The sequence below is a fragment of the Ctenopharyngodon idella genome, chromosome 9, assembly GCF_019924925.1.
Source record: "Ctenopharyngodon idella isolate HZGC_01 chromosome 9, HZGC01, whole genome shotgun sequence".
NCBI classification, from domain to species: domain Eukaryota; kingdom Metazoa; phylum Chordata; class Actinopteri; order Cypriniformes; family Xenocyprididae; genus Ctenopharyngodon; species Ctenopharyngodon idella.
This window is the reverse complement of record NC_067228.1, coordinates 7243953-7267049: the sequence shown is the minus strand read 5'-3', so window position 1 is coordinate 7267049 and position 23097 is coordinate 7243953. Positions and strand designations below refer to the sequence as shown.

The 23097-nt window shown below is 36.7% G+C and overlaps 1 protein-coding gene across 2 annotated transcripts in view; it reads right to left on the bottom strand.

The window, feature by feature from the left end:
- znf385b (zinc finger protein 385B) overlaps nucleotides 1-20290 on the bottom strand; it is a 141145-nt gene extending 120855 nt beyond the window's left edge. The window contains exon 1 of one of the 2 annotated variants that reach the window (XM_051906858.1): nucleotides 20165-20290. The gene's annotated coding sequence lies outside the window, so the exon portion shown is untranslated. Of the gene's footprint in view, nucleotides 1-225; nucleotides 383-20164 lie in introns of those variants that run through there. The other variant, XM_051906859.1, reaches the window with a different exon arrangement.
- Between the last annotated feature and the right edge of the window lie 2807 nt (nucleotides 20291-23097).

Below are 23097 nucleotides of genomic sequence, written 5' to 3'. Positions count from 1 at the left end.
CAGAACTGAACTTAAAATCATTTTGGTTACAGTATTTTTTCAATAAAAAGAAAAACTGGTTTTCGATTCCCAACCCTATGACTGAAATGTGAAATGAGCGGCTGAAGCACACAGCAGGACTTTGGGCACCATGCTGCCAACTTGGTAACACAGCTCATGCACCGCTTACAAAAACCATCACACACACCATTTCCATGTAATCTCACCCTCTCACTGCAGACTTACTGTAAAGACTTCATCTTGGTCCAAAGCATGTATTTCATGTCTCTGTCACATACTGGAACTCAGGGACTATGCTTGATGGTAAAGTGGAGTAATCATGTTTCCCCTATTTTGTGACTAAGTACCGATGCATTGGGCCGTCTGAAAATGTGTCTGGTGCGTTTGACTAATTTGGACTTCGTTCTCCTGCTGTAGCTGGCATGTCTGAGAAAAACAACAACATTTGTGGCTGATTCATGCAATAAAATCTAAGGAGAGAGAGTAAACAAGAGGAAAGGACACTACCGCTTTGGACACGTACTGTCATTTGTCATGCACATGTTTCACCGTCTGAAAGGAATGCTCTTAAATAGTCCAGACTTCAATAAACCTTTCTCCTGGTTCAGCTGGCACGTCTATGAAAAACAACAACATGTGTGGGTGCTTTCTCAGAAGGCAATCTGAATGGGAAAGTGTGACATTTCTGACATTTGCAACAGAGCATGGTTAGACTCAACACCAAAAGACTGTCTCTCCAAACCAGAGGAGGTAGAAATGCATTCAGGATGTTCAAGGGGAAAGTACAAATGAAATTCATGAGAAAACAGAGCAGATTTGATTCTATGACCTTGATTTCAAGGCGACAGTCAGACTCTGAAGTTCAATTTAGTTTAAGCTAATTTGTATAGTGCTTCTCACAATACATGTTTTAAAGCAACTTGCTTGTTTCAGTGTTTAAATTTAGTAAGTATTCTGTTATTAGCCAGAGATGAGTGTATCAAGTTAAAGGAATGTTCCAGGTTAAATACGAACACTGTGGATCACCATAGAAAATGTTTTGATTTAACCCTCAGTTTGAAAAAAATGTAGGCCTGGTTTCATAGACGGGGCTTAAGACAGTATAAACATGCATTTTAATCTGGGACTACTAGGCTTAAGCCTTGTCTGTGAAACCAGGGGGTAAATTGTGTTTACAGTAAGGCACTTGCAATGGAAGACTATGGAGCAAGATATTGCACAGAGACAAAATATTATACATGTATTATACTAGCCTTGCCTTTGCCTTGCTCTCAAGCTGCTAAACAATGTAACTTTTACATAATGTACCCAGATACCAGAAAGAGCAAACATCTGTGAAATGAATGCTTACATGGAGCAAATTGACAGAACATAACTAGCACTCTCACCACTAAAATGGTGATTTTGTATAGAAGTATTAAAGTGCACTGTCAAGTGTCACATACGCTAGTGTCGATAAAGTTTGTTGTATTAAACTTGGCATATTTCTTTTAGAAATACTGTCTGTTGTCTTGTTAAAGAAATGTTTAAATTATGTTCGAATTCATAAACAGAATATTACAGACAAAAATTCTCACTTCAGTGTACGTTAAAAAAAAAAAAAAAAAAACTGAAAATGAAGTGAAATCCTGTTGAAAGTTGTATTTTAAACAGTTTTATTTATTCTGTCAGACCAAACCTCATGTCCAACTTTCTATTCAGACCTCACCGTGTGCCAGCTCTCCCCACACATTAGTCGCATTCACAAACTCACACAGAACCAAATTCAATTCCAGGAGTTGTTGCTTGACTGTACACAGAATGAACGTGTTGACCTCTGACAGGGTGAACTAGCCTACAACAACCCTTCTGGGGGGAATATCATAATTTCCACAAAAATATTAAGCAGAATAACTGTTTTCAACATTGATAATAATAAGAAATGTTTCTTGAGTAAAAAAAAATCTAAATATCAGCATGATTTCTGAAGGATCATGTGACACTGAAGACTGGAGTAATGATGCTGATAATTCAGCTTTAAATTACATTTTAAAATACATAAAAATAGAAAACAGCTCTTTTAAATTGTAAAAACATCTCACAATATTACTGTTTTTACAATGGGAAACAGACAAGCAAACAATACAGTCAAATGTACAAAGGCACCGCTCTAGTACAGCATTAAAGTTTAATAAAAATATAAGGTTAACTTTATTTTGCCCTCAAACAATTTTCCCATGAACAAATAATAGATTCATGAAACCAAAGATTGCTTTTTAGATATACCCTAAATGAATTATATCTCATGTTTAACAGTTACAGAGACATCAACGCCTGCAGCAAATATCAGAAGGACCTGCAGAGGTAAGGCTGTTCTTGGCAGGGTACATGAGTGCTGAATGCACGGAGATCGCCTGGACCTCAAAACTCCGAAAACGTTTTTTCTCTGAAAAATTGACTGATCTGAGGTTTAGACAACTACATTCTCACCTGAAAACTCTTAAAAATACATTCTGTGACACAACAACAACAGTATTTTGAAAATTATAGTGGGTTTTCACCTCCACCATTGCCACTTGCTGGGAGAAATGCTGCCTGTCTAGAATGCAAAGAGACATGCAGAGTGATACAAATAGTGAACAGTCATAGTTCAGGTGCAATATCGAACAGTGCTGATCGCCTCCCAGCCAATCAGATTTGAGGACCAGAACTTAATCACACAATCTCATTCGCCTGTCTATTAAACCTTTCATAAGAACATCCAAACCTGCATTGGTGCTGTATGTATAGATATGAAACAGCTTCACAAACATCTTCACAGATATCTTTTCAACTACACAGTATCGTTATTTCTGTTACAAATGTTCATATCACAGAAGTACTGGGATAAAAGTTTATAGTTCAGATATAAACACTGATGTCTACAGAAGCGATCAAAATGGAGCAAATCAACTTTTGAAAGTAACTTGGCGCTTCAAATAAAGATTGTATCAATTACATCACGCCAGTAGGTGGCGATAAGTCGTGTTAAAAAAATGTATTTGTCATTGAATCATTCATTACAGAGATTCGTTCAAAAAGGCTGATTCATCCAGTAATGAAACAAGTCAAGTATTTATGAGTCAGTGAATTATTCATTCAAGCAGTTCTTTTTAAATAATTAACTTAGATTAATTAAACATTTTAACATTTTAAATTGACTTAAATTAGGGTGACCATATGTGCCTTTTTCCCAGGACGTGTCCTGTCCAGGATTTCTAAGTTGCATAAAATGTCCCAGTTTTGGTTTTGTTTTCATATTTGCGGAAGGTAATGACTGAAAAATAATTTGACCAATAGCGTGCAATTATACATAATCGACCAATCGTGGCTTGCGAGAAGGCTGGATCTACAGAGAACGGTCAAAGCATTGCAAATACGACAACATTTTAATGCATTGCATCACCCTACTTAAATATGTTCTGACACATTTTGTCAGAACCTCAAGTAACTTTTTTTATTTTTTTTAGTTGTCTTTTCAGAATAATGGGAGAATCGTGAACTCTGTTTGAAACAAACAAACAAAAAAAATTGTGATTCCCAATTCATCCAGAATCATAAACCTTGAGATGCAATTGCACATGTGAATTAAAACACTGCAGAAATGAATTTAATTGTTTTAATGCAAGGACACATCCTGTGTGAACTATCCTTAAGATCACACATCTACAGTAGATGGGGATTAAGATGAACTTGAAAAAAAAAATCCCCTGAAACCAGATTCCCCATCCAGCACCAGTGCAACAAAACAACCACACCTCAGACCTCGAAACCAGAGCAGTGGGATACAAACATTTCCACCCTTATAGTCTCCACGGCATTCACATGTGCTGTAGCAGCATGCAAACAGTCAGAGTGTACCATTACAGGGAGCCGCTGCGAGCATGCATGCCCTTGCAATTGCGGTCACGTCTGCCAAAGTGTGTAATGGTATACGTGTCCAATGAGTTTCTGTTTCATAGGCTGGGCATCACCTTGACGACAGCATCCGTTGATTAGTTATGAACGTCAATATTGCTGAGCTATTTAGAGCAGAAGGTGATGATGACGAAAATGCAATAGTATATGAGCAACACTTGTGGTTGAAAGCTGCATTGTATTACAGAGGCTAGATCTGCATTTGCTGTAATGAAATTGTATTTGTAATGTTTGCAAAATTGTAATGTTTGAGTCCTTGTGTGCACTGTAATGAAAAAGTGAAGGAGGAAAAGTAAATAACAGATATGCTAATAGCTTACTCATGTTTATTTGGCCACACATCAGAGTATAGTAGTGTGGCTCCTCTGCCATAGTGCCAGACACAGGTCAAGGTTATTGTATTTAGCCCAGAAGCTCACAGTCTGCTTAAGACAGGAGAAGAACGTGACGCTGTTACAGATGAATAAGAGCCACATATGCTCTATGAGCAAGAAAAACGAGAAAAGACTCTACCTGACAGTTCATCGCCTGACAGAACCAGGCTGTCAACTCTCTCACTAAGCCAAAGGAGGAGAAAAATGTCTCCTTTTGCCCTTCGGTGTGAAGAAAAACCACCCCATCTCTGAAAGCATGCAAGGAGACAGCTCTGAGGAACATTAATGGCACTTCCTGTCACTGAGGTTGGAGAGCTAGGGGGTAAAGCAAAGAGGGAAGACACACACACTTGCACACACATGCATCAACACAGATACAAAACACACAATACGGCACGTACAGTCAAGGAAAACCTGAAAATATCGAATTTTTATATTGTGTTTTTCAGGCCTGGTAAAGTCATGAAAAAAATGGTAAAAGTCATTGAAATGGGTATTAAATACATTTTTCTGCTTTCATGTTCTGCTCAAAAATATTTAATTAGCTAGATGCTATGCATGGACAGCAAAACTGGTCACCAGCAAACTAGTAAACATCAAATAAACAAAATTTTAGTAATAACATTTCTAATAACCAAAGAAACAAAACTGATACTAGAACTTGTTTTCAATAAACCACACTAAATTCTTAGATTTTTGATATATTTTCAGAAAAACAAGTTTGTTTGTTTGTTTGTTTGTTTAGAGTGTGTGTGTCAGTGTCCGCAAGCTTTAGGGTTGCAGCCACTGGGCTATAACAATATTCACAGATCTAGCCTATGTGACGTGGTTGTATATGATTTGGCAATGGGCCCTTTTTACATTTCTGGGATTCTCAGAAGCGGAAGTTTTCATAGTTGGGTAAACTTCTATAGCGGTGAATGGGAGATGACAGCAAATATAATTTTTGTATTTGGATGTGCTCTAAAAGCAAAAGAAAAAATCTGCAATAGCATTTCCACGACTTTCCAAAAGAGGGAAAAAAATATATAAAAATTGATTACAGCAGTCAGAAGAGAGAAAGATGTCAAATTTGCCGTCACTCCCCTAGCCGTATTAGAAACACCCTCGAGGCAGCAATAATGCATTTTATGTCATAAAATGAAAATATTACAATTTTGATTTGTGATGTTGATAACTGTGGAAACGCATCATCACAATACGTGAAAAGGGTTCATGGGGGACAGCCTATACACCGGTCAAAATCGGGCGACTTCCCAAATTTTTAAAAATGTTTATAATCGGGAGGTCAGGAGGTTCCCAAAAAAAAAAAAAAAAAAAAATCGCCTGTGAGCTCGTACGACAGCGAAAATCATACTGTGTACACCCGTCCTGACCAATCAAATTTCCACCTCCAAAAAATTCCAAAAGACAATTTAAAATATTGAAATCAGACTGATTCGCTAATGAATCTTTTTACCAATTTGTTAGTCAGTTTGAACGATTCAATGAAATGAGCAGACTCAAATGATTCACATGACTCACAAATCAGATCATACTGGCTTGCAAGCATGTTTTTCTCCACACAAGAGCAGTACGGATTTTCCATTCTGGTCTGGTTTAGTTTATGCTCTTTAGTTGGCAGCTGCTGCAAAAAATATCAAAACATTCTTAAAACAAGAAAACTTTACTTGAAGCATGATTGCAAAAGATTTGACTTACGTCATTATGTGACAGGAAGCTTGCGCTCCAGACTGTCGTGAACATGCTCAGGACTGTAAATAATGTTCAGTTTCGCTTCAATAAGACCTCAATGTATCATCAGGAGCCACGGGTATTAATTTTGTTTTGCCTGTATTATTTGACTCCCAAAGTGATGGTAGCCATTGACTTGCATTTTATGAATCACCAAGGACCACGGTTTCAGCTTAAAAATCTTCTTTACTGTTCTACTGAAGAAAAAAAGTCACCTACATCTTGGATGGCCTGAGAGTTACTTAACAGCAAATTTTATTTTTTGGGTGAAATATCCCTTTAAGGGAGTGATCAGGAGAAGCAGACAGTCTTTTTTTTTTTGAAGGAGTGAAAGATTTCAGTTGAAATGAGAAGGTTCGACTCACCTTGCTGTGGGACATCCTAATGAACCTGGCCTGACTATACGTGCCGTAAACCAAGATGACAGATGAATTATTAAAAAGGGTCCAAAGACAGGACAAGGTGGACATTTCATCAATAGACTTTTGTTGCTGCAATGTAAAGAGCTTGGAGGCAGGTAGACAATATTCAAAGTTTGTCTAGAAAAGAACAACAATGACTTGATGTAAGTCACGCTATGTCGATACTGGTTAGACTGCGGACAGTATGTTAATAAGACAAAGCATTCTGCAATATAAACAGTGGAAAAATAAAGTACAGCGAAAACTGAGGGGGGAAAATGTAAAAAAGGGGACAAATTTTATCCTCAATTTAATTAAACGAGTATTCAACTTTGTATAAATAAATAAATAAATAAATACTTTCTCGGTTAGATAATACACGGCCAAATCCCCTCAACTTTGTTTTCCCAATTTTTTACGGGGGGGTCAGGAATAGGGCATTCAATTATGGCATGAACTGTAGTGCAATATCATTCATATTTGTGTACTGAAAATGCAACTGGATTAGCAGTCATACGCGATTTACAATCATACCACACAACAGGAGAGGAAAAAAAAAATGGGCTGGAAATATTTTCACTATTATAACAGCACACGAAAAAAGGCCATGTTTGTCCGTACAGCTGCTGCACATTCGGGATTTGGGATTTACCAGCATAATTATCTCCGAGTTAGTAATCCATTGCTGACCAATCATCTGAGAGATGGGGCTTACAAAGGCCGGCTGTTACCCTACTTGTGTGGCCCTTTATGCTATAATTTGTACCTACTATGCAATCAGATTACTCTAAATCTAAATGACTTGCGTCCTCACTGGACAGATAATCTTTAAGCTTCATGTTCCAAGAATGAGTAAACATGGCACTCCACGTAAAAATAAGCATGGCAGATGATAAATGAAACAATTCAAGCATTTCATTCTTTACTTGCATTCATAAAATATCTTACAGTAGTAAAATCCCTGTAGGATAATTTGAAGATGCTTCATGAAAAAATTAATTTATGACAACGGCATCACATCCAAACCATCACAAATACAATCAGGCGGGATTCGGGAAATGGAATCTGTATGGCCCCTTCGTTTCAGCAGCAGAAGTTCCAAAATTAAAATTAAAAGGAAACTGCAGCAATATTTTTTGTCCATTATGATTTATAGGAGACGGTTAATGAAGAAAATCCTTAAATCACATCCACCAACACCTGACAGTGAAAGTAACCCAGGGTCAGTCCAGAAGCTACTGCGGTTGATCACATTAAAGGCTTCCTCTGTAGGAAGTAATAAAGGTGCTGTACAATACCTACAAAACTATCCATTAGCATTTCCACATAACAGGCCATTAGCATTATCAGTTAAATTTGAATTTTGAAATGGGATGGATGGATGGATGGATGGTCATAAAAATAGGTGGTTGGAAACAGCAACTGATGCAGACAGATAAGCCATGTTCCAAATGGCACACTTCATATGCACTTACGATCTTGTGGACTTGCAATGGCCGCTGTGTGCATGTCCGTTAAGTCCACAAGACCGTAGGGTGTCCAATTTGTCCAACTTTTGCCAAGCATGCACTGAAGGGAGCTCCGCAGCAGACGAATGACAGATGGACAGACAGAGAGATCGGTCGGACGGATGGATAGATAGTTGAAATGCCACCTCCTGCATATAAATTTATATTTATATATTTTAATTATATTTATATATTTTAATCATATTTATTAAATTAATTAATGTTTAAGAACACTTCATTTGCTTGAATACATTATATCCCACTTAAAATTGAAATTCAGCCTTCTGTAGGGTGTGAGCAATTTGATACAAATTCCAGCTCAATTCTTAATTTCGCACAACAAAAGACTAATAATGCCGTAGCCTCTGGAATATGATGTCCTGAAGGATCTTGAGCTGTGACATCAGACAGGCACAGCAGACGGGGAGAAAAAATTACCAAAAAAATTATTTATTGTATACCCCCCCTCCTCCTCCATTCATTTCATTTCATAATAATCAACTTCATAAGATTAACAACTTCTCAAAGGCAGTCAATAGAGACTTTTTTGCTTATCTTATAGTGCAGTTAAAACATCTACCAGCAGGGCTTAACTGGGTCATGCTAACCGTCATACCTTGACCCCTTGATAGAAATGCATTAACTCTGCCTCCAGTGTGTATATAAAGCTGCACTGAATGCTCTCTATTCAAACAGAGAAAGTCACTGACCCATGCAGCAGTTCTGCTCCTTTGCTAGCTTTAAGAGATATTCTGCACAAGTTCTTCTGTTTTGTGTGTTGGTTTCAGGCACTGTGGGTGTGAGTTACCTCTCTCACACTCTGGTGTCAATGTTGAAAGGATTAGAGGAGCCCTAATGTTTCCCATCTGTCACTGAGCCAAACCATCCCTCGGCTCATCTGATCCGCAAGCTGCTTCCTTCCTCAAAATCACATTTAACAAATGATTCCTCGCTCTCTGATTAAAGTCTAGATCTTTTTTAATCCACAGTCTGTATTCTCAATACTTATCTAACTTTCGGTTCTGTTATAATTTTTTTTTTTACACTTTTTGGGCCACATATGCATATACCACCTGTGAGGACCTATAAAAAGACACAACAGTTCTGTTCCAAAACCTACGTAGGCAGCATTTTAAGGCATCATGGGCACACTGCTGACATGATTATGCTGCCTTGTAAGATAAATTAATTTGGCACAATTCGAAGGCAGCATGTGTCCTTCACAGGGAAGGCATTCCTACAATGCATTACAAAAAGCTCAGTTAAAAAAAAAAAAAAAAAAAAACAGAAATGTTGATTATAAATATAATTAATTAAATATTGGAGACCATAGGCAACCAGTCTGTTGCTGGATCCGCTCTGATTGAATTACATGCATGCCATTATCTGGGATTAGGTAGGTAGTGAAATTCCAACATGAGCTACACTCATGACTTAAATCATTAATGCACATGTTGAAATATATATAGAGAAGAGGGGCTTTTATCAGATTTTTGCAGGGTTACATATAACCTGAGGTGATGCTAAATAAACCACTACAGTCGGGGCAGCTGTTGCAGTTCAGTTCCTCTCTTAGGTCCATTACTCAGTCCTGGATTTCAGCGTTGAGAGGAAGGTTCCATCCCACTAACCACAGCTGATTGACGGGAAATCTGAAGAACTTAGAAGTCTAGGTGAAGACAGATACCTCGTGGCAGTAGCCAATCAAAAGGAGATCAGCGAAAGCCCAGTTGAGCGGAGAGTTTTAAGAGGCAGTGCTGTGCGCAACCTGATTATAATGGAACCGAATTAGCGGGTGCAGACTCAGCATTTTACTTGAACTGCTTTCTAAATGTTAGAAACGAAAGAATATAAATTATTTTATTTCACATTCATGTGATATCCTATGCACCAAGAATGAAAAACATAAATTAGCAGGACCAATATTATGATGTCATAAATAAAAAATAAATAAATACTGTATTTTATATACACTATCATTCAGAGGTTTGGGGTCGGTATGATGTTATGTTTACCAAGACTGCATTTACAAATAACTTTCTATTTTAATACATTTTAAAATGCAATTTATTCCCTTGACGCAAAGCTGAATTTTCAGTATCATTACTCCAGTCTTCAGTGTCACATGGTCCTTCAGAAATCATTCTAATATGCTGATTTGGTGCTCAAGAAACATATCAATGTTGAAAACCATGATTTTTTTTTTTTAGAATTCTTTGATGAATAGAATGTTCAAAAGAACAGAATTTATCAGAATAGCATCCTTTGTAACATTAAACGTCTTTACTGTTGATTTAAAGGATTAGTTCACTTGAGAATTAAAATTTCCTCACCCCCATGTCATCCAAGATGTTCATGTCTTTCTTTCTTTAGTCGAAAAGAAATTGCGTTTTTTGAGGAAAACATTCCAGGATTTTTCTCCATTATAGTATACTTCAATGGCTACCGTTTGAGTTAGTCTTTGCATATGTGCTTTGTAAACACTTACTTGGTACTTCCGCCTACATCACGCTACATCACCTTTCCAACATGATTACATAATGTGTAGCGCATCGCAGAGCTAGTGCAAGATGAGTATTTGTGGTCAAAAAGTATATACATTTTATTTTTTAGGAAATGACCGATTGTTTCGCTAGATAAGACCCTTATTCCTCGGCTAGGATCGTGTAGAGCCCTTTGAAGCTGCACTGAATCTGCAATTTGGACCTTCAACCCATTGGTAGCCATTGAAGTCCACTATATGGAGAAAAATCCTGGAATGTTTTCCTCAAAAATCTAAATTTCTTCTCGACTGAAGAAAGAAAGATTTTATTTCACATCTTAAATGCTATGTTTTTGATAACATTGCAGGCAATTTCAAATAAGCACATTGTCAACTGAAGTGAACGTATGCAGATCCTCTGCTTAGTATGTTAGGAGCAGTGAATGCTGTGTCGGGACCCTGTGAATCAGTATGTAGCTAAACAGTCGGACTCAGCATTTGTCACCCATTATCAAGCTCGAAGCGGTTTTTGGCCACTCTGTCCTCGCTTCCAGACTAGGACCAATTACACGACCCATAGGAGCTACTGATGTAAGCCATTTTGACATCAGGGTTACAAGAGGGTCACATCCCAGTTATTGGGAAAATATTTTAAAAAATGACTTCGTAATAACTGACATCATTAGCAATGACATCAACAGTTTAGCTGCGGTGTAAACTGTTTGAATGAATTCAGTTACTGTCAGTCAAAGAGGTACGACTTGGAGGGTTAATTGATTTCAGCATGCACCAAGGTAAGAAAACTGCACCTCATTTTGCTGATGCAGTAAGAAAATCTAATTGGGTGCCGTAGAGGGATCGTTTGAAATTGCTGACTGTTTTACCTTTAGATTTGAACTTTATATTATTTACATTTTTGGCTTTTTTATGATAGAGGAGAGAAAACAATAGGGAACACAACTGGGAAAACTGGGAAAACTGCAAACTGGATTAAAAGTCAATCATTACTTTTTTAAATGAATGTTCACTGTCTTTTTGTACATAATTTATAGGTACACGCAATTACAAAGAAAAAATATTTTTATCTAAATGGACTGAACTTTCTACACCTCTGAAACAACTATCCTTTTCAGCCCCTTCCCAACAAACACCTGGCTTCATCCTGGTACATATCAGTCACTTACAATTCGATTAGTTCCTCTGCATAAAGTCAAGTCTCACTCTGCATATTTTCTCAGTGAATATCCATTGAATAGTTTCGCTGTTTAACTACATACATTTTGGCAGCATCCAAAGGACTTAGGCAGTGAAGACATGATAGACATTATTTATTATGCATCTACCATGGAAAACTGCCACTGAGCTTGTCAAATCAAATGTGTGTTGTGCAGCATTTCATAATGCAAAAGACACTAACTGTTCACCACTCTTTGGGGAATGTAATGTCGCCACAGTCCCAGTGTTGCTCTCTCTCATGACACCCGTCACATCCGTCCCTTGGCATCGGCACACGGTGTGAATTGTCACAGATAAGTTACAAATATAAACACACGTGACAAACAGGGGCTTTAACAAGTAGGAACTGGCAAAATTAGCATCAACTCAGCAGGACCCCTATAGTAAAGCAGCAATTGACTTTGGGAAAAAAAAAAAAAAAAAATATTACAAACATTAAAGAAAAAAAACTCACGAATCAGAGGACTTTAATAATGAAATAAAATAAAAGATAGGCCTAGATGTACACAGGGACATCCACATGGAGGCTAGGGAGAAGAAGAGGCTGCAGTGTCACAAGGAAATGGAAAGGAGTGTATGTGGTTTATATAGCACTACAGTGATGCCCACTCTTTCAGTGACCTTGGTGTCCGGAAGTATTTTGCCTGTTCATTTTCTCTCTAGGGCTTTTTTTTTTCTCTAAACCGTGAACCAAACCAGTCAGCTCTAATTACAATTACAGAAGCAATATAGTTTTTAAAAATGGTACATGATGGACTGTGTATCTTAATTCACTTATGTGATAATAAAATATAATTAAACAAATATAAAATGCACAAAATAAAATGAATATGAAATAAAATAATTACAAATCTATATTAATATAATAAATAACTAATTAAAACATTAAAAGTAAATTTAAACCTTTTCGATTTTAAAATTAAATTGTTCAGTATGGGTTCGATACAGCGGGGGTGGTGGGACTAAACATAAAATTGCTTGGTGTATTGAACAACTTGTGTCTCTCTCTTAAAATAAATTAAATAATTTTCTTGCACATTACTATAATATTAAAGATTACAGTTAACAACAGAGCCCAAACTATTAAATTCAGTTGCTATTAATTTTTAGATATAATAATCAACACTCAAATAAAAAAATAAAAAAACATGTACATTGCACATAAGGCAGGTTTTGCAACTTCTAAATATAATTATAAAATTATTTTTCAATTATTTTTCTACTCCCATTCATTTTTGAAATATGATCATTTACACAGTTACTGTCTTAACTTGTATCATGACAAATTTATTTAAACATATATTAAATAATTAAGACATTACTAACAGGTAAATATAATTAATATATAATCTAATTTAGTGCATATATTTAGTGAAATGCTCCCCGCTAGAGTTCATTTCTCTAGTGAACTAACATGCTGTGGACACTAAATGACTTGCCTGAGGTAAATGTAATGCTATGTGAGATGTTATCCTCAAGATGATATATTGATGTCTTTCCGTGGTTGAAACATTGGTTGAGAGATTACACGTAAACATAGCATAGATCGTCTGCTGTTCTTCTTCTGCGTTTTTTCCTGTTGTGGTGGTTAGCAAACAGCGTTGCATTATCATATGTGCCCCCTTCTGGATTGCCGTGTGGATCGCCTGTGATTGACTGTATTCGTTGTCTGACTGTATGCACCAAACTTTGACGTTTGTACTGTGACGGTTTCGGGACAATTGGCTACATGTACTGTTACACCCCTAATATATATATTAACCTTCAAAAGGTTTAGCCTATATGTAATTGTTAAAATAAACTCTCTGTGGAGAAAATATATTTTTAAGTTCCTCAAAATATTCCCAGTACTGTCAGGAAAAAAAAAATCCAGTAAGAGTGATTCATTACTCCCTCCAAAGAGGAATCTTTCCCCTCTCCCTCTTTCACCTTCCATCTTCATCCCTCCTGCTAATTACTAGAACTAGCTGACCTTCCCAATATCCTAGTTTCCCAGCTACGTTATCATTCGTTAAACTCCGCAGAGACACAAGAGATGTGGAGGCAATTTATTTCTGCCCCATTCCATACCCAGCCAGGAGCAGCAGCCCCCTCCCGGGCTTTTTCGTCAGTAAAAATAAATGTAAGGTCAAAGGAGCCACGCACACAATGACGAAAATATACGTACATGCGTGTGTGTGTATATTGGCAGTAATATGCATGCTAATTCAGGTCACGTTAGATGTCATGTCACAATTGCACGTCACTCCACAGCAGTTCTGACCTTAACAGCAAATGAGTTTTTATATAATTCAGCTGGTAAAAGACTCTCGGTAGTACCGCTCCACAAAGACAAATGACTATTAGACCAACTGAGACATATGTTAATAGACGTTACTGGGAAGCGGTGAGGTGATGGTATATACAGCATGACAGCAGAAATGTGTCAGTTTTTGCTGCCGTTTATACCGCTGTTGAAATATTTGCAATGGAAAAACATGGAATAATGTCAAAATTTGAGGAAGAGCTTTTGATCATACTGCCAATTCTTAGACATTATATAGATCGATTACAGAGACATTATTATGGTAGTGACAATGTGGAACCAAAAGGCCACAAGGATATTCAAATTTAAACATGCCAATTAATGGTTTGTACAGTTAACTCAAATAATTTTACTAAAATATGAAATTATAACTACATGAGCTTGCTTGTGTAGAACGACTGCCTCTTTGGCTCATGGATCACTTTCATGCATGATGGTGAGCTCCATAAATCACGGCAGACAGAATGGGACTAATTACCAGTCACCTATACAGGCATCTCCTAGCTGCAGGGGGACATGCTATACCACAAAACCAGCCTTTATTGTGGCATGACAGCAAGGCTTTTGTGCAACACACGGAAAAGATAGCGACCCACAATAGTGTCCGTGTTCAGAGAAAGAATAAAATAAATATCAGGAAGTAAACAATAACAATAATGCGGTGGAGTATGAAACAAATTACTGAGAATGGTCCATGTGAGTCTGTTTACTGTAAATAATGCGCAATGTATGGTCTGCAACCAATATTGGGTAAATATAAGGGAAACATAATAATTTTCTGGAATTGTCCGTGGGCGAACTCTGTAACTCATTTTCCAGTGATCATGACAACATGGTGCCATTTGCAAGCCATTTTATTGACATAATCTGATGTATGTCAGAGTAAAAAAACAGGACATTCACTGGAAAAAAAATGTAGGACAGGACTTGATTTTATCCATTAGGAATTGACTGGATTGTGTAAACTAGTTGATGTACACTGCCGTTCAAAAATCTGGGGTTAGTAAGATTTTTGGTTACGCTTTATTTTGATGGTCCACTTTACACGTTCTACTAACTATAAGTAACTCTGCAGGTCAACTAACTCCCATTAATTTGCAACTACATGTCAACTAACTCAGAGAGTTAGTAGACTGTTGGGTTAGGGTTAGTGTTATTAGAAGAATCTGACATACTTGCAAAGTTACTTATAGTTAGTAGAAGGGGGATCAAAATAAAGTGTTAGCAGATATTAAATAAAATAAGTAGACAGTCTACTAATACTCTAAAGAGAGTTAGTTGACATGTATTTGCAAAGTTACTTATACTGTAAAGTGGACCATCGAAATAAAGTGTTACCAGATTTTTTTTTGTTTTTGAAAGAAGTCTCTTCGTCTGCATTTATTTGATCAAAAATACAGTAGAAAGAGTAATACTGTTATTATTACAATTCAAAATAACTGTTTTCTATTTAAATATGCTATATTTTAAAATGTAATTTATTCCTGTGATGGAAAAGCTGAATTTTCAGCATCATTAGGTGCGTTTACATGGAGCATTGTAATCGATTTGGAAGTCCAATCCGAATGAAAATGCTCCATGTAAACACCTCAATCGGAATAAAAATGCCCAAACCGAATGAAATTGTAATCGGTTTGAAAGGGATGGATGAACCTTTCTATAAACTGAACAAAATAAAAATTCTGCCATGTAAACGCATTAAACCGATTACTTTGCGTCTACATCATCGTGTCATGAGGTCAGGGGTCGTCAGAATGCAAAAAGGCAACGGCAAAATCAAACTGGAGTACAACTGAAACAACACATTAATTAAATACACTAAAGGAACTCAGTGTATCATTACTACGGACCTTCATCCACACACTTCTGCTTTTCGGAGAAGGGAGGGGTAGTATTGAGATGCTCCTTAGAGATGCACAGCCACCAAAAAGGTCAGCTTCCTGCGCCTGTCTTTTACTCATACCTTCCAGCAATAATATGCTACAAATTCACGCTGTTGCTTGATTAAGAGCAACACTTTACATAAAAATAGCGCACATAAGAAATAATGGAACTCCATTTTGACAGGAATAAAAGGCAGCAAACAGAACATAGGCTAATGTGCGCATGTCACAAAATCATTACGTTTGAAAGCGCCGGCACATGTAAACACCATATCGGATTAGATAAGGTCTCATGTAAACAGTCCACCGAATCTTTCAATCGGAATGATTTTAATCGGAATGACAAAGAAGTGATCCTTGTGTCACATGATACTTCAGAAATCATTCTAATATGCTGATTTGGTGCTCAAGAATCATTTCTTATCATTATTATCAATGTTGGAAACAGTTGTGCTGCTTAATATTTTTAACTTTAAGCAGGCAACATATTTGTATTGCTACTGGTAAAATATTTATATGCAGACAGATATCATACAACAAGATGACACTCAGTTCTCACCAAGAAGCTTGATTCCTGATATAAACCTGTGACTTCTCACACTATCTCCAAATCTCCAAGGTATCAACTTCTTTTGAAATGGATCCAAAAAAAGAATGATGGCAACTAGAAGCATCATATTTATCAAACCAACCAATGACAGACAGGAGAAGCAATCTGTAAACCTGCTTGAAAACAAACCTCATTTTTGCAATTTCATTGAGGGATTCCAGTGGCGCAGAAATTACACATTTCACCTTTAAGCAAATGACTTATTCTTGTTGACCTTGAATAATCCCAAAACTGCTCCGGCATTTCCTTTAAAGACATCTATGAAATTGCTAAGATGTTCTTGTTAACCTTGTATAATCATTAGCAGAGGTTGGGAGGTTAAATACTGTGCAGATAATCATTTTCTCTCTGGATTTTACAGCAGGTCTTCTGTACGACTAGCAGCAGCATGCTGTTGATTGAGATTTTATGAGTGTGATTAACACTGATATTAAACAGCGGCAATGAGACGGTGTAACACTGTCATACAGAAGGGAAACTCTTTGATTGTACTCTTCACAAGTGCTTCTCCACACTTATTGAGAAAGCAAGTGCACATCACCAGCTCCTATATTTCTGAAGGAGACAGCAGGTATAATAACAGCCCTGTGAACATTTGAGAGCTCTAGGTTACAATTTTGTGCTGAGCTAAAGTACAATCTCAAAGATGAATTAGGCAGCTCTCTTTACCTTCAAAAAATGCATAGATCCGAGTTCCATAATACAATGTTTCAAACAGTCTAGAAACTCTTCCAAAGAAGAAAGGATATGTGGGAATAATCAGTGTTGGGGAAAGTTACTTTTAAAAGTAATGCATTACAATATTGTGTTACTCCCTAAAAAAGTAACTAATTGCATTACTTAGTTAATTTTTATGAAAAGTAATGCATTACATTACTTTTTCTCACCTGGGCTGGACTTGCTTGTTTGTTTTTGGCATTTTTGGCAAATGTAAAGGCCCTTTAACACCCAAAGTGAAATGAATAAGACTCAGACTGAAGAAAAATTGCATATTTACACCTGTACAGTAGAGGGCGCAGCTCAAACAAACAATTCAGCTGTGCTGCCATTCTGGATTAAAAAAAGACGAGTATACAGGAGAAGGAAGTTCAACACTCTTATTTCTAAATCTATTCTAAAGTAATTTTTGATAATTAGTTTGGTTGAATTAGATCATTGAAGGTCAGCAGCAAAGACATTGGTTAATAAAGTGAGATTAAATACATAAAGTATATTTGTGTAATTTAATACAGTTAATTATTACAGGTTTGCGTAAAATTGAGATTGCATTTCACTGTTTTTATTCATTTTGAGGAATACTGAATGTTTTTGTGCAAGTGAGATGAGTAAATGCATGTTCACATTTAGTCTAGAACTACAATACCCATCATGTTCACACAGCGCACACAACACCTCTGCACATTATTTCTCTCAACATGGGGACAGGAGAGCTGTCAGTCAATAAATGGGAAAAAGTAACTTGCATTACTTATTTGAAAAAGTAACTTAGATATTTTGTAAATGAAGGTGAGATAGTCAAGCACATTCAGGGATGTGGGAATAGCAGCTTTCATCAGACCCTTTCATGCGTTACTTTACTAGTTACTTGAAAAGCTAATCTGATTACGTAACTCAAGTTACTTGTAATGTGTTAGCCCCAACACTGGGAATAATGAAGTGCAGAAGGAAGGAAGGAAGGAAGGAAGGAAGGAAGGCGGGAGGGAGGGAAGAAGGTTCAAAAACTAACATGTGCTCTATTCTATGCCTGCAAATGCTTGCTTATTGTCACTGTGGGTACATTTATCTTACGGACGCGTAGAACAAAGGTGGACTAATATATGTTTAAGAAAAGAAGTTCAAACCAGCCCATTTCCCAAGATGCCTAAAGTCTACAATGTGTTTTGCTTTTCAAGGCATGACGCAATACTGCTGAACAAATTAGTCCTGATGAGTAAAGATGAGTAAAGGACATAAGTGCTCTATTAATTATGTATAGGTAGACCACACTTCACTGAGAATATCTGAGAAGCCACACCTACTGCCTTATGTTCACATTACACACACACACACACACACGCAGAGAGAGAGAGAGAAAGAGAGAGCGCAACAACCCAATACACAGAAACTGACATAAAAGGTCAGATTTCCAAAAGCTCTGGCTAGATTCAACCAGGTAAATTTGTTTGAAATAATGCATAAACACTTTTAGACCAACACTGAATTATGGACCAGAGCAATCATATTCAACTGTTTTGTATTTCCATTAAGGAAATTTCTATTTTTACAATTATGGATGAACAAAGGTTGCTCGAAGACACAAAGGCCAGAGCTTAGAGTCAGTATAAAGCCCTTTAGGTTGCATATATTATGAGGCTTACTGTAGAATTATAAATACGAGAGGATTATTTAGTCCAAGGACAAATGCGAAAATATAACATCAAACTGTTAAAGACGCTCACTGCAGTCCCGTACTACTGGTATACCTACATGCACTTCCATTACACTGTCACCATCATTTGTGTGTTGTTTTGCACACATTTACATCAATATACATAAAAATAGCTATAATTCACATATCTAAAGCAATGAAGATGTCTGATGTTGAACACCTGAGAACACTCAAGAACTACGGATACATACTGACAATGAAACGATATTGTATAATTAATTTAATATGTAGCGTGTGTGTGTGGGTGGGTGTGTATATGTATGTGTGTATATATATATATATATATATATATATTCTCATATAAGGATTTATCGTATTTATAATGCTAGTTTTTTTTTTGTATATTTTATATATTTAATGTAAATATTTAATATTTAACTGTATATTTAAAATATTTAATGGCATGTTTCACTCAAAATCAAAGATGTCATGTCTCAAAGTCAGTGAGTAAAACTCATAAACCAGATAGGTTTGGTTCGTGAACAAATCCTTCGTATTGGTTTTATCAATTGGTGATTAATCGAGAAGATCCGATTCAAACGAATCGTTCTTTCACAAATCGGACACTTCTTCTCAAATGACAAGGGCGCAATTCAAGATTCTCAGTTTAAACTATTCGTCCACAAATCTGTCATATGTCTTCCGAAAACTTGTAATATATATTATACGAGTCATTTGGACTACTGTTATGACACTTTTATGATTTCAAGTTCTTTGTAAATGCTTCTTACGGAAATCATAATACAGTGCAGGGCATTCATCTTACTTTCAAAGAAAGTGAGTCATATGTTTGGCACTGTATGAGGATGAGCTTTAATTTCTGAGTGAACTATACCCTTAAGTATTATAAATATCTGTTATACGGAGAAACCTAGTTAGCTAACGTACCAACCTAAACAGCATTTTTGGCCATTACTAGCGCGTCGGTTGAGATACGATGCCTTGCAGGACAGAAATGACAGTTAACTACTTTAACGCTTAGAAAGCGGTGCGAACAGGTAAGGTGAAAGTGTTTTGCCAAAGTTGTTAATTAAACATACTCTGATTACGGAAAAAATGAAGAAAGACGCACTTTGAGAGCAAATACGCAAGATTTCTGACTAAAACATCCATACAATCACACACACGAGTTAAAATATCAAATACTGGCTTGATGCTTCAAGTTGTTTTTCATTCACTAAAATGAAGTTGTGGTGGACGGAACGGCTGTCAATATTGAAGCTGTCAAAAACGCATTTGCATATGAATTCTCCTGAGGTTCACTTACCTGAACAGCTGATGTTTACCGGTAAAGTTGAACAGACTTGGCGGCACTCCGGGTTGCAGGTTGCTCGGCTCAAACGGACTGTGAGGCGATGAGCCGCGTCCTGACTGAAGTTTACGAATCCTACTATGGCGATGGCTACGTGAGTAATATTCATTACACAAGTCCTCGCCATTGGCAGGTTACTAAGCAACGTCAACTGGAACTAATTAATATTCGCCACCGACATTTCGCCATTGGAGAGTTAACTAGAACGTCAGCGTGATGTACTTAATATTCATATTTTGAGCCTTCGCTATTGGATGGTAACCACGCGACGTCAGCACCGTGCGAGTAATATTCATAAACTGACTTCGCCATAGTATTTGTATAGAATTCGTAATTTTTCGCGTTGGAAATCTCCACGCATGCTCATCCCGATACCTCAGGGGCAGCGCTACCTGAGAGCACATACTGTATGCCCTATTTTCACTGCCTGTACACTCCCTTCCTCTCTTTCTCCCTATGGGAACTTGGGAAGAAATCACTTTGCAATTATATGCCAATAAAAAATACCTCTGAAAGTTTTCTCTTCTTGCATAGGAAGTCTTTACTAAGCGAATGCTGTTAGTTTATAATATTTCTCCTCAGTGGAATTTAAAAATAAAAGTAAAAACACTGGAATATGTGAAACATTTTAATTTTGTTTTATATTTACATTAATGCACTTAGCAGATGCTTTTATCCAAAACGACTTACAAAAGAAGAATAAAAAATTCATCAAAGAGCCAGCAATAATGCTGGTTTATCAGACTACTAGATTAGCACGCAAGCTAGAGAACAAAATAATATTTTAAAAGTACATTTCCGTAAGAGTTTAAACACTCGATCAAATAAAGAATGTCTTTAAAGGGATAGTTCACCCAAAAATGAAAATTCTGTCATCATTTACTCAACCTCAATTTGTTCCAAACCTGTATGAATTTCTTTCTTCTGCTGAACACTAAAGAAGATATTTTGAAAAACGTCGGTAACCAAATAGTTGATGGGTCTAATATGAAATTTCTGATATGAAATATCAAAATTGTGCACTATATTGTACAGAATGTAACAGCAACCCAAGGATTCACTAATAAATCCAATGCCTCTCATTCTTTAAGCGGGGGTAGCTTGAGCCAAATTTGACTTCGGTACACAAGGTTTGAATAATGTTCAAGATGTCTGCTGTGGTGAGACGGCCCGCCAGAACGTATAGACCCCTAATTGCACACTACAGTAATAGTGATCTACAAAAAATCTATTTTAGAATTTAAAAACAGGGTTTGAGGAAGCACCCACACGGAACTCCACCCGTTCATTCACTTCCTGTGGTCATGTTGGGCAGAGCTTCCATTCACAGGGTATTTTCTTTCCAGGCATTGACAGAACTGCCCATTCTCACACCAACAGCCATCAGCATGAAACGCATGGGCCGCACAAGACGTCTGTAGCAGTAAGAGTGGTGGGTCTAAATCAATTTCCACATTAATAATCCTAAATACAATCATGCATGCACAGATATTAATGGAGATGGATGCAGCCATTTTAAGCGCATCAGATGTTGATGTCAAGTCTGTCCTGTGTGTCCCAGGAGTGAGTCGGATCTGATGAAAGCTGCTATTCCCACATCCCTGAATGTGCTTGACTATCTCACCTTCATTTCTCAGTCTAGGAATACATACTATAATGTCGACAGAAGAAGATCAGAGGCATAGTCTTGCTTAATACCACTAAATGAAAAATGAAATGTTCTGAAATAGCAGCATTCATGTAGCTTCAACAGTTGAGCATGGGTTTGATTCCCAGGGAATGCATGAACTGATCAGATGTATACATTAAATGCAAGTCACTTTGGATAAAAGCATCTGCCAAATGCATAAATGTGAAAATAAAGAACCACATGGAGCAAAAAAAAAAAAAAGTGATTCCTGAGTCAGGCGTGCAAATTGGCAGTTAGCTGTGAATGGACGGGGTTTGCTTCCAAAAACGTCTTGTGATAGCAAAGTGTAAAATTCCTGCAGAGATGCTGGTGACGAAGGAGCAGCTCTTCCAGAAGGGACTGTGACAGTGTGGTGTCGAAGGAGTTGGAAATAACAGGTCTATCTCTTGCCTTACTGATAATGAAACGGGAAAGCTTTTCCCTCCAGAGTGCTCTTCTGATTCTCGAGCAGGAACCAATGATCAACAAGACGTTTAACAAACAAACAAAAAACTCTTTAGTCATTAATGTCATTGAGGCACTTGAGTATTAATGCTCATTGTTATTCTCTTTATAAAAAGATCTCACAAAACCTGTCAACAATATGTCTGGGGCTTAATTCACACCAAATTTAAAACAGATATAATACTTAGACTTTATAACTTTAATAATTATACTTTGCTTAAATCATTTTTTTTATTACATTTATTTACCCGCCCCAACTCTCATTATTGCAATGCTAAAAAAATCTTTGGTTACACTTTATTTCAAGCTGTCTTTGTTACACTGTAATTATACATTTAAGTACTGAGTAATATTAAGTAACTATATGTACTTACTTTAGGGTTAGGATTTGGTTTGGTTTAGGGTTAGTTGCATGTAATTATTCATAATTTAGTTATTAGTAACTACATGTAACATATGTGACAATGACACTAAAATAAAGTGTTACCAAACCTTTACTCAAAAATATGTATTTCATATACTATCAAAATCAAAATATATCAAATGAAAAATAAGATGCATTATGGTAACGAGAATGAGATCAAGTTTGGACACATTACTGTTTAATGTTTTTGAAAGAAGACTCTTAAGCTCATCAAGCCTGCATTTATTTTATCAAAAATACAGAGAAAAAAAAAAAAAAAAAAATATATATATATATATATAGAGAGAGAGAGAGAGAGAGAGAGAGAGAGAGAGAGAGAGAGAGAGAGAG